General features: G+C 35.2%; 1 protein-coding gene across 9 annotated transcripts in view; it reads right to left on the bottom strand.

Annotated features, from left to right (window-relative positions):
• LOC131438489 (G protein alpha o subunit) overlaps positions 1 to 21,107 on the bottom strand; it is a 146,905-nt gene that overhangs the window by 106,180 nt on the left and 19,618 nt on the right. Inside the window, exon 1 of one of the 9 annotated variants that reach the window (XM_058608557.1) lies at positions 14,057 to 14,211. The exons of 6 other annotated variants lie outside the window; for them this stretch is intronic. The gene's annotated coding sequence lies outside the window, so the exon portion shown is untranslated. 2 more of the 9 variants (XM_058608559.1, XM_058608560.1) reach the window with 2 other exon arrangements.

Here is a 21,107-nt window from a genome sequence, read left to right as displayed (position 1 = left end):
ACATTGGACAATGTCATGTTTAAGGCGAGATTGTTCAGATGAAAACATTATCCGGCCGCTGGAAGCTAGTATAGAGAAGTATAGTGCATTATTAGAGCGGTTGAAGTTGGAGAATTTTGTTCTTACTAAACAAGGTACCGGTACTCAAATTTTCGATTTAGGACCAATTGCTTTTCCATCCACCCTATTCGGCCGATTTGGCTCCCTCGGACTATTAATATCCGATTTCTAATTTCAAAATATCATAAAAAATCAGCCCGAGCGTGGAAATCATCAACGCCGCAAAAGATTATTGCAGAATTTTCGAAAAAAAAATTTTCAGACGAGATCAAAAAGCAGGAAAATCCCAGATATAACTATATCGACCCAAACAAGACTATTTTAATAAAATAAATCAACATTGATTATATTTCTAGTAATTTTTCTGATGGTGTTTTAAAAACACAATTTAAAAACACAATTCTCCATTTCATTTCAATGTAAATAGTAGTATTATTTTTTTCTTGTGTTTGGAGCTTGAAAATTACATTAGAAACTTTCTTAGTTCGATTTAAACACGTATCAGATAATTGAGTAGCTTCAAATAATACCGCATTAGCTTTTCAAATATTCAAGTCAACTACAAATGTTTTTTAACATTCATGAATGGCAAAGTAGATATTTCATTCAAAATACGATTAAGAATTATCGGTTCTGTAGTTATACGAACAAATTGGGAATTACGAGAAAAAATATTTTTTTAGTTAGATGAACAAATTGGAATTTACGATTGAAATTATAAAACGATGCTTCCGCAATCAGATAAAACCATCGGTTTGACCTTGAGTAACACCGAGCAGTGGGAGAGTGAGAATCTAAAGTAAATAAAGTACGGTGCCATCCTCGGAACCGGGTGACTAATCTAATGAGAATAGAACAGCTCAGCCGTAGAATAGCACACTAGCAAATGGGTGAGTGAGACCTTTTATCTCATTATGGAATCAGAGGCCAAATGTAATATAATCGCTTTTCTACTTTATCTACCCTCATCTAGTTACAGGGCAAACAGTTTACAACCTTGATCAAACACTTGCACGTATACAGTCATTCACATACACAATCGAAAGCTCTCAAAACACTCTCACGCTGTTGGCATACAACAGTCAGTACTTCATTAGTGGGATAGATGCTGAAAGACATGGACGCATGAATACCGGGTAAATTCAACCATTGCAACACTTTGATAAACAAATAAATAAAAATCAAACTTAATCGCACAACGCTAGACCGATTTGTAATCTGTTGATTATCATGGGGCCTCACGGTACTTAGGGGAAAGTCTTATAAAGCGCCCCTACTAGCCAAAATGCCCCCTCTCCTTTCTTAATCATTGAAGACTTTTCTGAACCAAATTTTCATCACTAACACTATCTTTTCGTAGGATCTTTCTGCTATGCAAGTTTGGTGGTTGTCGTTTGCAGGAAAGTATGAAAAAACTAAAAATTTCATTTGGCAGCTTTTCGATGTAAGGTTTTGCTTCGACTAAATAGATGTTTTATCCGCCATCTTTTGACATACTGATTATCTCAAAACAGTAACTTTATGGACATTTCAAGAAGCATAATGCATCATTGTTGTGGGATAAAATGTCTTTTGTTGTGTGTCATGCCACTGGTTTGTTGTGAGACACATTTTACGGCTGCTGGGGCATTATGTCTGAGGCGAGCGAAAAAAAACTATGAATGTGGCCGTTTTAGAAAATGTGTTTATATCAATCAATTCTCATCTTTTCTATTGGAGTCATTGAAAGTTATGTTCCTCATCCGTATTGCAATGAAATACTTACATTCTCGAGGAAAATATATCAATACACATGGAAATATCTCAATGTTTTCTTAAGGGGGGCATATTATAACACTTTACCCTAGTAGTGAGCGTTACGGCTAGGTAAAAGCTGTTGCTCCAAAAGGGTGGTCTTACAAAGCTGCAAACCACCCACCGTTCAATCAGAAAATTGGACGATGTAGATATCGTCGATACCAACACGGAGCGCGATTTTCAGTCAAGAGCACGAGTGAATGCTCTTCGCGAATGTATCTATGTATGTATATAGGTTATTACAAGGAAAATTGTTCCCGTGTGACGTACAGGCACCCCAAAAATAACGTTCACTGTTTACACCGTAAATTCCGTGCCTGCACTTGTCATGGTATGGACAGCGCGTGGAGGAAACCTCAAATAATGGGAAGTGATTCATCAGTAGTTCGCTCAGCGTGCGTTCCCGACATTTTGGGGCCATTAATGAACAGTGCAGCCAGATCGGAGCCTAATCGGCGAATAGACGTTAATGTGACAAATGCGAGTGCACTGACATTCTGCTTCATTATAACGGTTAATGACCCGTTTTGCAGGCAATATACTGAACGATATTTACACAACTGCTGAGGAAAGTTCGTTGTACCATTTGGGTTGTCATTCATTTATTCTTAGATTGTATTGTCTGGTAATAGAAGCATTTGCAAAGTTGCAAATATCTAAATAATTTTAGTTTCTTGTTCGATAATTGCTTACCATCGGTTAGATTGATCCATTACAAAATTTGATTGGCAATATACTATATACACATTCATTTCATCATTTGGCTTGAGGATCTTAAATGCAGTAACATCTATTCATTGCAAATGCTTATCCTTCCAACAGTAATAATTATTTTCACAATATCAGTATGTTGGTTCGTTTGTTCAAAATAAGACACGTCTCGATATCGACCCCAGCTCGTGGCGCACATTTACCAGCCGCTACCTAATTTTGGATCGAAACCTACCCAAAATCAACTAAAGTGCATCTCCCCAATTTTAGGTAACGAGTGATGACCTTAAAAGGTAACGAGGGATGACCTTAAAATATAGATAAATGTAAGTTTACAAAAAGTCTTATGCCATGACAAAGCACGCTACCCATTGTTTACGATCAAGTTAAAGTTTGAGTAGATAACGACCTAATTTTGGGTAGCTTATAGAAGAGCTCGACAATGAGGGATTTCTCCTCAAAAAATAGGTGAACTTGATTTTCAGTGCAGCTCACGGTACACGCTTGAATACAATTATGTATTTGTTTCAGTCACACAAAGTTGTGTTTAACCACAAAATTGGGTAGAGTCCTAGTAAATTGACTGATACGTTATCTGATCAAAGTGTCACTGACTTTAATATCGTTTCCGCTTGATGCCAAACCTAACCCAGTTTCCACCCTACATCGTTTGTTTGAAGCTAGTTTCAACATTGTTGAACTGAAAATCGAGTCTGTTTCGAACCTGGTTTGTATATCAGGTTTTCTCAGATCTCCGTTCTGTTAAAAGTGTTTGTTTAATGAAACTTTCTTGGGTCAGTTTCAGTTTTCTCATGCGAAAACGACATAAGTGACATCCGTAGCATATCGGCCAACTTTTCCTGTTTTAAAACTACTCAATTTTTGAGTAGGTATGGTTTTTGTCTACCTGATGTGCGACGGATGTCACTTAAAGTCAGTGACATCAATTTTGTGCCAGTGAGTAGCTATAAGTAATCATGTAGCGCCTCAGACAGCTCGCAGAGTTTGGGAACCACTGATGTATCGTTTGTTTTCGCCAATTGGTTAAGAACCGGGAATCTACACCTTTGTATAATCTTACATCCGACATGAGACCTCAGACCTCACCCCCTATCGAGATGATCAATGCTTCTGGAACCGAAAATCAGGGAGTTTATTTACCTTCAACTAAGCAACTCTGTAACCTAGCAGTACTGAATAAGTAAGTAATTCGAAGGAATGTGCTTTTTTATTGTCATTTATATAAATACTATCAAGAAATTTAAGTTATCACTTATCTTTCTATGATTCCGGGATCGGATCATAACTCAATGTTGCTTGAATATCAAAAATGCAACGAACGCCAATGATCATCGTTTGCTTCCCTTCGCCTTTGTTCGATAATCGCTCTGATATTCGGACTTGTCCGTATATTCGGGTGCGAACGAAGCCGACGCTGCTTCGTTGCTCGCATGAAGATCTATTCCTTGCAGTTGTTATTCGCATTGAACATATCCCCGACATAACGCGAATGTGGAACGAATGTTCATGCAGCGATCATCGTCAAAACCTAATTCACGCAGAACGTTCGTGCTGTCTTTGAAACGAGCAAATTAAGACGTTTTCCTCTGGATTAGTACCATAGTCTTATGTGTGTGTGTGATGAACCATATCCCAGCACTCCCCCATTGCTGCTACCTCACGAGATATGATGAATTTATTAGATGGAGAACGCTTCGCGAAGAATGAAATCCAACGATCATCGCAGTGACGCTATTCGAACCAATTCGAAGAGTAAAGTAAATGAACGAATGACAAACGAATGGATGTAAACCAGCAGTGAAGAATATATTAGTAGATTCGGGTTCTCTACGATTATTGCTTATTATTGCAGTGAATAGTTCAGCGATGTTCGAGGCGGGCATGAGTAATATAAGAAAGGTCTCACCGAAGATGGATGAATGAATTAGTTACACGCCCAAGTAGCAATCCGCAACTAGTTCTGATACGACAAAGTCCAAACTATGTTGCAACAAGAACACGAATATGTTTTTATGTTATACTGGTTAAAACATGGTAACAGTAATGTTTCATCATAACATAACTAGTTACGAAATAGTTATTTAGGTTTCCAATCATAACATCTTTGTGTCATATTGAAATAAATATAATTTATAAGCTATCGTTACTTTATCCAAACATATCTTTAATCACAACAATGCTTCTAGCCACTAGTTGAAAATAAGTTTAGGTTAGATGTTAGTAACAATAACTCAAATTTCTGGTTGCAAACTAGTCACAAAAAGCTAGCATAACATAAATTGTTACTTGGGTTGAATAGGGCGAACACAATATGGAGTTTCAAGAAGTGTATGAAACGTAAATAAAACCAGGATATTACTTTTTTCAAAACTACTTTTGGCGAAAATATTGAAAGGCAGAATAGTCATTTTTGTTTTATGCACTGTCATAAATACGAAGAAAATAATATAGGGATTGAACATCGATTGTGATAATATTATAGTTCTCATGATATATGAATTAAAAATGATGAGAAATCACTCTACTTGGAATTATTTTGAGCATTTTGAACATAGGATTATTTTGTTGTTTATTTTGTGTGTCTTCATAAACAGATTTTGATTGAAGGCGCATGAAAAACAGTTAGGTAAAATTGAATTCCGCTCGATAGTTTTAAAATCGTTGTGAAATTTGTACCTTGTATCAAGTTTGTGATTTGAAGTACTCTTCTGCCTTTTTATTTGTGATAGAAAAGTATTCTGGATTCAATCAATGTTTATAATGTCGATGGTGACTAAGTTTCAACTAGTTTACTTGAAAACAAGTTATTTTCACGTTATGAAAAGATAATTTATTTCAGTATGGCATTACGACGTAACGACAACTTATTTTTAGCTGACTTGACAACTAGTAGAAACTGCGCTTTTTGAGTCTTGCAAATGGTTATATGTTAGTCACAATCACTCAAATATCTGGTTGCAAACTAGTCACAAACAAGCTAGCGTAACAAAAATTGTAACTTGGGTAGCGTAACAAAAATTGTTACTTGGGCGAAGAATATGTGCAACATTGATCAAAACAAAATTAAATGGCAATTTATGAGATCATAAAAGCTTTAATCGAAATGATTTTTTTTTGAAAATTGATGTTCTACCATCGCTAAGAAAATTAATTCCGCTTTTATAAAGATATTACCCAGATATATTGTTAGACATAAAACTTTTGTCTAACAAAGTCTTGAATGCTTAAAAATGGAGGGGGTGTTATTAAATAAATCGAGATTATAGGAGTACTTTAGCTTACAATGGAAATAATTGAAACCAATGGACAAAATTTTAGTTCATTTTCACGTGAAGGTGACATCAAGGTGAAGGTGAGAGGGTGTTTACATAGATTTTTTTTGTTTGAAACAAGTATTGTACACATAGTATACACACAAAACTCTTTCAAGTATGTAGTATAATGGAAAAAATCCTCATTTCTAGTAAGAACCAGCAAAACAATTTACGTCGTTCGGAATTTAGCTTGAATGTACCGAATGTTTAATTCATATCTGAAATTGTACATCGAACATGCGTAGGTATTAAGTATCAAATTTTCTTTGAAACGGTGCTGAATATCTAATGATTTGCCGGATAGTTTCTTTGAAGTTTAGTTGAAAATATTTTGTAAAATTTTCAGAATAATTAATTGAGTATAGGTATTTCAGTTTAGATACGATTAGTACATAAAAACAAATATGTTGTCGGGATGAAAATTAAGTCTATTATTTTTCTATGAAGAACAGTCAGTTTCAATGCGTCTGCTTTTTTCCGATTTAAGTTCCTGGATTTTATCCGGATCTAACTTCTGGTTCCGAAATTATGGGGTAAAATGTGCAAACAAAATATGAAAATATGTGCATTAATTTTTCTCGGCGATGGCTTTACAAATTTTCAAAAAACTAGATTCAAATAAAAGGACAGAAAGTTAGATCTATTTGAGATGGTTTTTTATGTTCAGATCACAGTATGCTGTGCGTTTGGCTGTCAGCTTTCGTTTGTTTACTTGTTTGTGCGGTTGAAATGCGCGTTTTCAAAATGTCGCATATTGAATAGGAAGTGAAAATTAAGGTTCTGGACACATGGCTAAGTGAGAAGGGTACTACTATGCGAAAATTGACGAAGCGGTTTGGAATTTATCATGCCAGTGTTAAAACCATCATTAATAAGTTGGGGGAACACTATTCTTTGGATGAGCTACCACGAAGAGGCAGAAAACCCGGTTCTTCCAACCCGAAACTGGACCAGAAAGTGGTATCTCTAATCACAAAGAACAAATCAATGTCAATAAGTGATTTGGCCAAAAAAGCAGGAACGAGTGTCGGAATGATCCAGCGTATCAAGAGACGAAATCACCTAAAGACCTGCAAGAAGCAGAAAATATCGAAACAAAGTGTAGAACAGAAGAAACGAGCAGCAACAAGGGCCCGGAAATTGTATTCGTGTCTTTTACAGTGTCCCGGTGCATGTGTTTTGATGGACGATGAGACCTATGTAAAGGAGGACTCAAAAACCCTTCCAGGTCCACAATATTTTACTGTCGTCGTTGGGAAGGATGTGAGCGATGCGAACAGGTTGATTCAAGTGGAGAAATTCGGTTGAAGAATACTGGTATGGCAAGGAATATGTTCCTGTGATTTGAAGTCAACCATTTTTGACACTATGAAATGTAGAAATCTATCGATCTAAGTATCTCTAGAAAAGATTGCTGCCTTTATATAAGAAGCATAGTACACCTCCACTGTTTTGGCCGGATTTAGCGTCGGCTCCACACTCAATTGGCCAAAACCACACTCAATTGGCTTACGGAAAAGGGTATAAATTTCGTTGAGAAAAATATAAATCCACCAAATTGCAAATTTCATCCGGTTTTCATTATGCTCAAGTTTAACCTCGTACAATAAAGGATAAATTTTTAGTTTGTATAAAATATCGTTTTTTATCATAATTTGAAAGAAAAATTTGTAGATAGCTTATTTCAGATACACTCCTTACTTAAGAAATGCAGTTGAGTTTCACCTGGATCCGACATCCAAGGTGATGAAAGTTAACAATGGCGACACAAAAAGTACGAAATTTTCAAAAAAGATAATAAAACTATTTGAATTTGTAGGCCTAGTCATATGATGGCCGTAAAAACTTACTGAAGCTGCGACAGTCTCCGGATTCCGGAAACAGTTATTCAAAATGCACAATATGAAATTTGCATCGATTTCTCGTGAAATGTAAACGAGAAAGTCATCAGTATACCACTAGGTTGAAACAGGATATTCTTTTATCAATAATGTTAGATGGCGATTGAATCTTAGGCAAAAATGAGGCAATAAGCAAAGATAAGGCTCTACATTGGGCTATTTGTTTATAACCATAATAGTAGACAGAAACATCATCATCATCGTTATATGTCATAGTTTTTGTCATAAAATAAAAGAGTTCGAATTTGTTTAATCGTGTAATACACGGAAGCCCTTCAAATGATATTTTCCGACGATTTCAAACAAATTTTTCTTTCGTCACTCTAATAGAAAATATTTGACCGATTGTTTATTTATTTTTCATATCCTGAAAGCTTTTAATGAAACTGATGAATAGTTGTTTCCAATAGTATTCAGATGTTTTTTAAATCACGTTTGGTAAGTGTTTTTTTATTTCAAGCTCAGTTTTTGAATTTGCTCACATGAAGCTAATTTTTGGAATTGTTCTTATGAAGAAATTGGCATAAAGATTTTGTGTTACATTGATCGAAATGATATTCTTTGAAGTATACAATACATTAATCTTACAACCTTTACCATTTGTTCACCTTCTCTTCGAATTTTAACAGACTACCTAATTTCCATGATCTGGACTACAAGTAGAACTGATTGTTAAAGGTCACAAATAAATTCACAAATGAGTCGTATTTATGACCAGTTGCTGGTGAAAAAGTAAAGTTATTTGTAAGGTTTTTATCACGATTGAATGAAACAAGTACTGAAATTCCAGGACGTAAATAATTTTTGGTCTACTGTAAACAAATGAAAGCGAAAAATGAATTCGTTGAAAACTTGATAAAACATTTCAGATATCATCCACAACCGCGATAAATGCTACCTTCACTTGGTATTATTTGTATATTTTTAGATAAAGAAGCTTATCCGTAGTTGAACCTTTTGGCACTGAGTAAGGCTAATGGATAAAAATAACTTCTTTTTTCAGATTGCTCCTACCTTGTCGAAATAGAACGACAAACCAGCCGATGCACTAGTTGTTGATAATTGATTTTTCCAGCGCGGTTTCCAACAAGTAAGCACCGTGCAGTGATGCTTATCAATGGCGAGAAATTGAATCGACACGCCAAAAGAGCCGAATAAAAACAGAGGTAACGTTCTCTGTTTCTCGTATGGAAAGGCTATGCAATCGCAAAGAAAACCGAATTTTCAATCGATGCTGAACGTGGATGCGGAGGTTTGCGAGAGTGTGTAAGTGTGAAGATTTTCAAGCTTAGCCTTGGTCGGTGGTTCAAACCATACGCCGCTGTTCGAATCCCGACTAGAAATGATTCTAAGAATTTAATCGGAACTAGTTCAAAACAAAAGATCTACCTGCAAAACGGAATATAGAGCCAAGATCTAGCAATAATACGTTGTGTTTCATTAATGTGTTGCATTGATTTTCATTCTAAGTACGATTTTGGATCAGCAAATAGTCGGCGAAATAGCCTTTGGTGAAATGACATTCGTCAAAATGGCTTTCAGCTAAATAGCCCTGACCTATAAAAGATGTAGACTTTCAAATCCGTTTTGTGATCTCAAAGTTTTACTTTAATCGGAGACATAAATGCAATATAATTGAACACTCAATCACATCTCAAATTTAATTTGTTGACAATCTTTTGTAATAATGGATAAAGTAATTTCGTCCTGATTTTTACTGTAGAAACAGCAATATAATTTAGCGCCCAGTTGCACTAATATCGGGAAATGTGAATGTAGGCTAACCTCACGTCGTAAGTTACACTTACACAGTGCGGTGGGGATTTCAGGGAGGGAGGGAGGTTCAAAAGGAGGTGAAGGCGTAAAAATTTGTAAGAAAAAGCAAGTTATTTGTACTTTTATATAATAAGTACTCTATTTTTCATGGAAATCTTTCCATGGGATGGGGGGGGGGGGTGAGAAACCCCCAAAAACTTACATACCTTATGATAAAAAAACCGGAATTTTCATTTTAAAATTCCCGCGCTTGTCCAATCGGTAAACTTTTATTCTCTTAACGTTGGCAATACTTTATATACATTCTGTCAAATTTTGACGCATATCGTAAGATTAGTTTTTGTTTGGCGTCTATACAAAGAAGTTGAAAAATTTTCGTGTGGCGATTTTTTATAATGGATGAAAATTTAGAACAACGTGCGCGCATTAAATTTTGTGTTGCAAATGGATTTAAGTGTTCCGAAACATTGAAAATGTTAGAAAAGGCCTTTGGTGAATCGTGTCTAGGAAAAACACAGGCATATGAGTGGTATAAACGCTTCAAAGGTGGTCGTACAAGCTTGGATCATGATGAGATCCCTGGCCGCCCAACAACATCTGTTACTGAAGAAAACATTGAATCGGCGAAGCAAATCGTGTTGCAAAATCGTTCTGTACCGATTAGAGAGATTGCTGTGTTGGTGGGCATCTCTTATGGATCAGCCGAACGCATTTTAACTGATGTTTTGAGTTTGAAACGCGTCGCTTCTCGGCTGGTGCCAAAAAAGCTGAATTTCATTCAAAAATAGCGTTGTGTTGATGTGGCCAAAGAGATGATTTCCAACGCAGATAGTGACCCCACATTCATCGAATGCATCATAACTGGTGATGAGGTGTAGATCTATGAATATGACGTCGAAACCGCACAACAATCGACCAAATGGCGCTTCGAAGGCGAGCCTTTGTTCGAAATTTTCATCCATTATAAAAATCGCCACACGAAAATTTTTCAACTTTTTTGTATAGACGCCAAACAAAAACTAATCGTACGATATGCGTCAAAATTTGACAGAATGTGTATAAAAGTGTTGCCAACGTTGAGAGAATAAAAGTTTACCGATTGGACAAGTGCGGGAATTTTAAAATGAAAATTCCGGTTCTTTTTTGATCATAAGGTATATGCATATCCATCAACTCCTCAGTTGTAATGATGTACCGAATATAACCATTTAAGGGAAAATTAACAATCTTAGTCAAACAGATATTGCTGCTAAACGCAAAAGCAGTTTCCTTTATTGTAGTTGATGGGAAATTCAAAAGAGAAAAATCAGTTTTTTTGCTAAATATTTCTTAATAAACAGCTAACGTGCTGATGAGTCGAAGACGAAATTTAGATAAATCAAAAAAGTTATGTGCACCTAATGACAAAATTAGCGCTAATTTTTACCTCAATTCAAGTACAGTTTAAATCCTCAGAATATTTTATCGTACAGTAATCGTATAACTTGTTTTCGTCTTAGAGCACAACTTCTAGCAACTGAATTTGCAAATTCAGCAGCTAGAAGTTCTATATGGAAGATCTATAATAGAGCAGAAACTGGAACAAACGTATCCCCAGCAAGCCATTTTAGTTCTATTTATTCGACCAGTTCCTTGCCAAATTTAAAAGTGGTCTACGATGCCGTTCTATTTTTTGTATATTTGAAACACGAGTAAAACACTACTGGGGCTGCCAGTTTTTCTTGTTATAAAATCCAGATTTAAATTTTTTAACTGGCATAAATTATGCATCTAGAACTAAAACACTACTGAATATGCCCTTAGCATTTTATGTTGATCTGTTAGGTAGTGTTAACCATGCAATAGAAAAAAAACTACTAACGCACTGAAAGGCCGAAATCAAAACGTTAATAAATTCTCTATTACTATTTATTCAATTGAAAATATTTATATATTATAATAGATGACTCATAAGCATGATCTGATGTCTGAAAATAAAACTTTCTGTTTTTTAAGATCAATTTAAAAAATCAGAAAGTCTGATTTGAAAAAAAATTATGCCTATCTCATATCCCTCATATTCTCATACATAATATTGAGGTTCTCTTTAACATCATTTATATTGATTTATGAAAAAAAAAGTTTGCTTATCAACTAGCAAAACCTGCAAAATGAAACAGCGCTCAATTCGGTTAGACCCTCCCGGAGAAAGCGAAGTGAGTTTCACTAATGCAGGCACATTCGAAACCGACATTCGGGAGCCGGTATAACCGAAGTCGTTTCGTATGGCCTTCAACTAACATGGCCTACAAAGTCTATAAATTTTTAGTGAAATTTAGAAAATTCTGTAAGATTTTGCAACGTACTTCAAACTACACACATACATAATTTCATACACTTATCATCGTGTAATTCAGGAAGAAAGCAAGAGTCATCCGAATATAATTTAGAAGTTTCGCATGGGATCCTAAGACCGTATGGAACCACAAGATGTTTTATTTGAATCTAAGTTTGTGAAAATCGGTCAAGCCAACTTTGAGAAAACCTAATGAGATTATTTGACAGATACACACACATATATACACGCGCAGTAATTGCTCCACAGTGATTGCATAACCTTTCTATATGAGAAAGGCAAATATTCATTATTGCGTTACTTTATTTCCTACAATATTTGTAAATTCATTTTCTTATCTTATTTCGCCGAATACCATTTTACCGAAAGTACTCTACTTCTACATCTGAAGTATTCACACCGGCTTAGTAAAAACCGAAAAAAATGGAATCGAGGTCTGATAAACTTTACTCCGATTGTTTTCCTATTACGTCCCACTTCTCTCGTCTTAGTTTCTCGTTGTCGTTTGATAAGAACATAGAAACCATAAGAAATTGATTTTATATAGAGCAGATTCGTAGAAAACACAGAATTTCATTAGGGGGACGGGTGTAGCGTAATGGGTAAGTCGATGCCTTTCACGCAGCCCACCTGGGTTCGATTCCCAACCCCGCACATAGGGTCAGAAAGTTTTTCTGGCCCGAAGAGGCGAATGACCTAAAGGTTAAAACCTCTATAATCGAAACAAAAAAAAAAGAATTTCATTAGAATATATTATTACTATTCAAACTAATAATATTATTTCACGGAATTAGTGATCTTGCAAGCTTGCAAGTCATCTGATAAATTAGTTTCGAAAAATTAAGGACAAATTGATATTAATCAAATGTTATTTAATATTAAGTGAATCAAAAGTTTGTTTCTATTTCTAATGAGTAAAACTGTCATTAACTTGAAATTTTTGTATAAGAGAATATAATGTTTGTTTGAAAAATAACCAATGCAAATTTTGTTCTGATTCAAGTTCAAATTTCAGGGTTTACTCTTTGAATTCCACGATTTTCTAAGTTTTTTTTCTGAATCGATATCAGGTAGCGAAAATATTTGTATTTTTCCAGAACAATGTTTTTTATTTTTCGAGGTCTATCAAAAGTTGTCTTCGAAACATTGTGACCATTTAACATTCCTTTGAAATACTACGGACAACTGAAACTATTAAATGAAAATACACTAGTGAATTTCGAAAACTCTTTCTGTACTGTGAATCACTTGTGTTTTAACAATATAAATCAACAAACGGATAGAATTTCATTATTTATTGTAGACTGCAATTCTACTGAAAAATGACATTCAACCAGATATTATTTCGATCAGATTTTCAACGCTAAGTTATCTCTAGATCTGCTATATTTGCGTGTCATAATTCTGAATGACAAGAAACACCATGCTTCTCAGCATCAACCTGATCGAACAAATATTTGCACATACACACACATAAACGAATTCGGTTTTCTCAGTCAACATCGATTTCGACACGTCATTTTCGCGCACTATGCGAAACCGAACCGAACGAGGCGTCTTTGAGATGACGACGGTGAAGCGTGAAACGAAAAAAAAATCAATACACACGTGTGTGAGTCAGTCAATTTGGGAATGGAAAAAGAGGCCGTATTTGCCAAGCAAATCGAGTGTCACGGAAAATTCTGTGATTATGTTCCATGGAAAAATAGGCACATGGCCGCAACAGTTCCCTATACGAGAATGGTTGAAGTAGTGTACGTCGGTGACTGTCTCCCACGATGTGTCCTTCTTTAGTTCATGCCACAATATGGGAACGAAAGCTGTATCCTAGCAATAATTATTCTGGCAAAGACTTTTCCACTTCTCGCCAAAAGCAATCTGTTTTATCCAACCACTCGTTATAAAACACCGTATGATTCTTCGAGGCACTATCCTTTCATCATGTCAAGCTTTTCCAGAAACAAATTTTGTTGCTGAAGGTGAAAACACTTTTCTTCCTACTTCGTCTTTTATTTGCTCACACACAATTACAATTTCTGTATCCGGGGCGAAATCGATCCTAGACGAATGCCATTCTATTTAGGAAATTCCACTTTTTGCTAGCAATAACACGCGGTAATTTAACTGCAAACTATTTTCACCTGTTTGAATGACCAATTGTTGCAAAAATTAACAATTTTCCCTTGCTGATAGCCTTAAATTTCAAAAATTTTCCTCGAACATGCAGGATTTTTCCCAATATCATAAGCCACGAGAGAGAACTAAAACAAAACTGGAGCCGCCCTAAAAGCTCGGCTATATCGAACGAGTAAATCGTTCCGAAAGTCCGAGCGAATACGAACACACGCAAGCAAGCGGATTCACCGTGAGAGTGAGAGTGAAAATTGGTTGCGGGACCGGGCGAATCCGGTAGAACAGTAACTGTGTGATGGGCGGTTGTCGAATCTGCGTGGCATTGGGACATCACGCGGCTCTGCGAGCGCCGATGAGAACATGTTTTGGGAAAATGAGAACGACAGAGAGTGATATGTTCGATTTTCGCGTGCACATTTTCGGAGTACAAAGCCATCGAACAAGTTTGAGAGATTTTCCACCCAACCACCCATTGATGGGTGATTTGAGTGGTCTGTTTCATGCGGCGTTGACAGAACTGTTACCTTATGTGAACCGTGGTATTGAAGGTGACTGTTTACTGGCTACTAGTTCAAATTTATTCAGTGAATATAATATATAAGTGAATATATAAAATATAAGTGAAATGTAATTATTTTCTCTTCAGTCTTCACGGCATCGCTGCCGCTGAAATGGGAACTGATTTTATAGTTCTGTTCATGATGCATATTATAAGTAGAACACTTTTTTTTAAATACGAATTTTGCCAGACTTAATCTACTTGTCCACCTGATCTAAATATTCTTGTCAATGGAAGTGGACCCCAGTCTAGCCAAACGTAGAAACTTGCTTGTTGTAAGGGCCGTACTCTAAAAATGCAACAACAAAATTGATCACCAAAAATCATTTCAAGTCGGATGTTTTTAGAACTCTTAGAAAATAAATGAACACTTACTAACTATGACTTTGTAAATATGGTTTGTTCAACCTCATCTCCGAGACTACGTTTTCACCTCTTGTACTTAACGCTATTCATCGATTCCTGTCCTAAGCTTGCACCTTCTTCCTTACACACTTTCATCGACGTTTTTGAAAACATTGCCCTTCAAGTTGCCCAGAATTGTATTGGGTGAAGTTTTGGCGAGTTTGGTGGATTTAAAACCACTGGTTTCGTGTAAAGTCACGATCCGGCTGAAACGGAGTGTCACCTTCATGGGACCGGTTGGTGGGTAACAGATGCTTCTGGAGGTATGGTTCTTTCACAGATCCTGCTATATCACGTACTTCTTTGCCAATTTGTCGGTCTACTTCTTTCGGAACTTCTCCGGAACATCAAGGCAGGGTATCGAAATTTCATCAATTTTTACCCATGTAATTAAAGGTATCTTGAGTTTGGTACAACAATAGACGGTAAGTAACCAGCTCATATCCACTGTAAATAAAGCATAGTTACCCAAAGACTAAGCCAGAATTTTCAGTACAAATTATCAATTTACCAGGAGCACGTTTCACTTGAGCCAATTTATTCTGATTATTGCTGGATATTGATAGTAAATAGACGACAGCTAATTAGAACATGGATGTGAAATATTATTACCGTCATTTTTGATCAAGTAAACAATTGTGATAGATTTCGTTTGTTGCGTAATGAGAACAGTTATAACTTTTATTATTACTTGTTGAATCTATTAGACAAACGTTTAAATAAATTAATCAACAGTTGCATTGAATATTCGAATCATTAAAGGCATCGGTTCATTATGCCTAAATGACAGTTCAATGACATGGTTATTCCAGGAATTTGCTGTCTTATGTCCATGAGTCTACGATGACATATATCAATAGAACCGCGTTAACTGGGTGTTAGTAGCAGAATGAGAGAGTGCGAATTGGTTAAAATATAATAACTGATTTGAAATGCAAAAATAACCCTTAAAATAGTATAAATATTTCGGCTTGACATTCTATTACTGAAGTGTGTTTAAAACTCTTTGATGTGATTTTAAATTGGTTTCAATTTATCGTAACTTCTTGGCAACTGATTTTAGACTGATCGATGTAACGGCGGCCTCTGTATACGAAATAGATTATCGGGATTCGGCTGAGCTAACACTTCCCAGAGTCCTGGACTAAAGTTATTGGCATGTATATACGAAACAGACTGAAACTTCGGAACACACACACATGTACCTTCCGATTCGAGGTAAGCCCTTATCTTTCAATTTATCTAAGAAATGTGACAACGACGATTTTATTTCAATGAATCAAATACTCTCGGATAATACTTGTTTTGTAATCTGGTTTAATATTTTGTCGTAATAGGTAGAAAACTGAATTTTCTATGACATCCCGCCGTAGAAACCTAGAAAAAGCATTTTCGAGAAGGAGTTATACAATCTACAATTTTTCACATTTTTTGTACATACATTACAATTACATACATTACATAAATTACATACATTGTAGTATTGCAATTGTTGACTCTTACCCTCAAACATATCTGTTGACTATCGCATAACCAACTAAGTAAAGAAAATTGATGTTTTCGAATACAATCAGCTGACAGAGAATGCAGACAACAAAACGCTCAAATAAAATTCCTCTTTATTGCATCAAAAATGCCACTTATTTAAGTGAAGTATTTGCCATTTCATGTAAGTAACAAAAAATAACACTAGAGTTTATCGTAAATCGATATTTCGGCAATATTATTAACTGTTTTAAATGGTAATGGTAATAAAAAATACTTAACGCTCAGAAATAGCTACTGACGTGAAATGCTAATATTCATACTTTCTTGAAAGCGCTACCAAACCATTAGATTCATCAGCAGCGTACTGAGAAGTTGCTTATTGCCCTGTAAATATTTTGCCATTTCCCCATCTCAGGAATTACAATTTAGCGTTGCATTTCTACATCATCGGTGGGTTTAATGTTTAGCTGGTTAGGCAAAGTTAAATATTGCATTTTACTGCTTTTTGAGGCTAAAATTGTGTTGATTTGATTTCGAAAAAATGTATCGATCCCTTAAGGGGCGGGTAGGGTCTAACACTTTTGAAAAATCATTTATTATTTTCTTCATATTTTCTTATAGTAAAACTTTTGAAGAATTTTCTGTGAATTTTTCAAGCCTATTGGAACGAAACTCTGGAAGTTATGGACCTTTATCTATGGCCATCTCACTCTGCGAAGAAGCAAGAGCTCGGCGCACAGGCCCAAGATTTCTACTTTGATTGACATCAAAACTCGACAAAACATTCTTGAAATGTTTCATTATAATAAATTATAAAAGAAAAAATATGATTTTTTGAAAATGTTAGACCCTACGGGCTCCTTGGAGCAATTAAATGTTTCCATTGATTGTATAGACAAAAATCTTTAAACGCGTTTTGCTCGAAAGCAGGTTTTGAATGTCCGTGTCACTCAAAAACTACTGCACCAATGTTTTTCAAATTTTGCACACACTTTTTACATATAAAAAACCAGACCCCAACGTTTTCCTTCTCGTTGTTTGTTACTTTGGGGAGGTTTAACAGCTACAAAATGGCGGAATTTTTCGTGAAAAATCGTAGTTTTCACTTTGAACAACCACCAAAAATTAAAAAAAAAAATCAAACAGAAACGTTGGGGTCTAGAAAAACTTCTACTCTAACTATGCTGCGTTCATTTGTTCACTTCTGATTAGTCTGCGCTGAGATACAGTGGACACCGCAAATCATGATTATTAAGAAGCGTCCTCAAAAATACCTCTTCACCGACTTATTTCTCAATATTTTTCCACGAAAAAACTACAAAATGTTGTCCGAATGGTGCGTTTTATCATGCAAAACATTGGAATTTATTTTGTTGAACGAGAGTTCTGGGAAACATTCGCAAAAATGATGATTTTTTTCATCGTTTAGACCCTACCCCCTCCTTAATAAAAAAACATATTCAATTATATTACGAAACGTGATTTTGACCTATTTCAAATAAACTATCAGGAAAAAAATTTATTGCAGCAGGTATTTAAATTCAGTTGGTTAATACTACTGATCCACTTTTTACTTTCATGCAGTCAAGTTTCAAATTAAACAGTTGTAAAATACCCCTTTCTGGCGTATGTCATTGCTTGAATGAAGAGCATGTCATTGTTAAACTGCAAGCATGCTAAATAAGATATGAGAGTTTAGAAAAAAAACAAGAATCGATTAGTTGTATTAAATTAAAATCCATATAATCCAGAAAAAACAACTAATTTTTTAGTTAATTTGCGATCGTCATCTTTTCCGTGTATTCAATATTTTTCAATTCATTAAATCAAAATCATTGTTCGGTTTCCTATACTAATTAAACGATTCAGGCTTCTTTTCTAGACCCGGAAGCTATATAACTTTCGATCTTGAGAACTGAGCTGCTAAGTTTCATTTTGTTACTAGCTTCCCGAGTAGAGTATGTGATTAAAAAGAAAACTCAATTTTATGATGTGCTGTTCGTATATATCGATTACTTAATTTGCTATCGTTTTGGTCGTTTTAACGGTTAAAAGATCAAAATTGAAAGCAAAAAAACGCTGTGTGACATCAAACTGGAAACTAGTTTTGCTCTCAGTGAAAGCACGTTGAAAACTTAATATGATGTAGATTTTATCGAAATGACACGTCACGAGCATAATCTAAAAATAGAACAGCCAACAAAGGTCCGGGATAGTATACATTTAGGCGAAATTACTCACAAGCAAGAAAAAAGATTTTATGCAATCTCCATATTAGTCGCATGCAAAAAAAAGATTTCATACAATCTTCAACACTACCGCGGAGAGAATCCGGTTTCGAACTTAGTTGTTTTGGAATGTGAACTTTTTGCGGTTGCTATGGACTGTAAGTGCTAGCTATCCGGAGATGGAAAATGTTCTGTTGTTTCACAAAGTTGTATGCAGGTAGTTTCTGTCAATGCACACTCGTTGCGTCGCTTCCATCCTGCATCCACCGTGAATAGCAGTGTGGATATTTGAGCACAGTATAAAAATGTTCTCTTTGTCCCTCTCATATCCAAAGATGTAGCATTCAAACATTATAACATTAAATTGAGTTATCTACTTGATTGCACACAATTCGCAGATATAATCACTTTGAAATACGAATTTAGAGGCTCTGAAGACCGAACGTTTTACAGTGAAGTCTTCTACAACACAAGGAACGTGAATTAGGAATCCGGCAATAAGGTATCCCAGATCATTTGTTTTTTCGACTAATTGGGACAATGAACGATTACCTCGCTTCTGACCACAGATAGAACCAGAATCTCTTCAGTAAATTTTTAGTTCGTGTGTAGACTTATAATTTACGATCATTTGATGCAGAGTTAGTCGCGTGACTCAAAATTATAAAGATTTAGTTAGACGGTTTCTTAAGAAAAGAGTATTAAAGATTCAAGATCTATTATATGATTGATGAAATACTTCTCATAGTATCTAACGTTAGTGAGAATATGAAGTTCTAAGCATTTATAACTAGGAATGAGAATTGTTTTGAAGAGGTTCTTCGACATAGTTTGTGGACTACTTAGGAATATACAAATTCAACATATATTTTCTTTGTGGCTCCTCTAAGCCATTAAAGTATTATTAAGAATTAGCTCTAGGTTCTGAAATCTGAGACATTCAATTTTCGATGTTCGAACTTCGTAAACAATGAATTTTTCCATACTGTTGCATGGATATAAAGTTATGGATATTTTCAGAACGGGTTTGGCGAGTAAATTATATTCGCCATCCAGGTCCCCGATTTCTGGATGCTCTGAAAATAATGGTCTAAAAACTTTGGAATGAACTTCGCGACGTCGTATGATTACAAATATGGAAACTTTTTTTTAACTAAACGCAAAAATTGTTACATGATCGGATACTTAACGTATCTAGAAGGAAATCGATGACGTGAAATATATTTCTCATATCAAATTCTGAAATAAGCTTCTACGGCAGACGATCAGCGAGATGGGAATGCCAAAGCCACTATTCAGATTGACCTACATCAGACAAACGTGGTACCGATGATAGCCAACTTATCTAATGCCTCACAGATGTGTGGTTTGACACCAATATTCTCGTGGTTCTTTTTAACCATTATTTGCGTAAAAAATGAAAAAATGTTTAAAAAATCGTTTCTTCGCGGTTATGGTTGCGGTCAACTGCAGGATCTCGGCAGGATGTCAAAGCATTTATGTAAAAGGCAACAAAGGATTGAAGGAATAATTCTTCCATTGAAACTTAACTTTGTACTTTTGTGCTGCCATTTGAAATTTGCTCTATTTCAATGGATTCGCTAAGTGGTTGATTTTAATATTTTCATTTTTTGAGTTTCACAAAACTTTTGCTTTAAACAGCAAAATGATAACACAATGTGATATTAATTGAAAATTTGATGAGTCGATATCATATTAGGATTTCAATCTGATGTTGCTATCATAATCAAATATCAATTTGTTCTAACTTTGATGTTAGACTTTACTAGGGTTTGTAAATAAACGATTATACACATTAGAAAAAGTCAAGATTTTATCTTAAGTGAAATAATGCAGAGTTGATAGCAAAAAAAGCGATAACGGATTACGATCATGTACTGCACTGAAAAAGGAGTTATCACTAAAAAAATCATCGATACAAGCAGGATTTGGAGTAGTATTTGCGTGGTCCAAAATATCTTTATACGGTTTGGTATTTAGGATACATTGAACGATTCATCCGGTCATGGTCGAAGAAAGGGTACATCTAAGAACCAGAAAAAACAAATTTACGGAGTTTTAAGAAAAAATCTGTTCTAATCCACCTAGTGGTGTAATGGTACCTATCTCACGTGACTCAGGTACTCATATATAATACCGTCGTATTCTTCAAAATACTTTTCTTTGATTCTCGAATGAAAACAAAAAAGGTCGTAAAAACTAGTATAACCTAGAAATTCTTAATCATATTATATTAATGATCATAATGATAATGATAATTATACTGATGATCATGAATTGGATTAGTTTTAAGCCCAATTTGGAAGATCTTTGACGATTTTTGCATCGTTTCTCTAAGCAACGATTTGAAAGTATAAG

This window comes from Malaya genurostris, chromosome 3, assembly GCF_030247185.1.
Source record: "Malaya genurostris strain Urasoe2022 chromosome 3, Malgen_1.1, whole genome shotgun sequence".
Classification (NCBI taxonomy): domain Eukaryota; kingdom Metazoa; phylum Arthropoda; class Insecta; order Diptera; family Culicidae; genus Malaya; species Malaya genurostris.
Note: the sequence above shows the minus strand (reverse complement) of the source record. Positions and strands in the feature narration are given on the sequence as shown.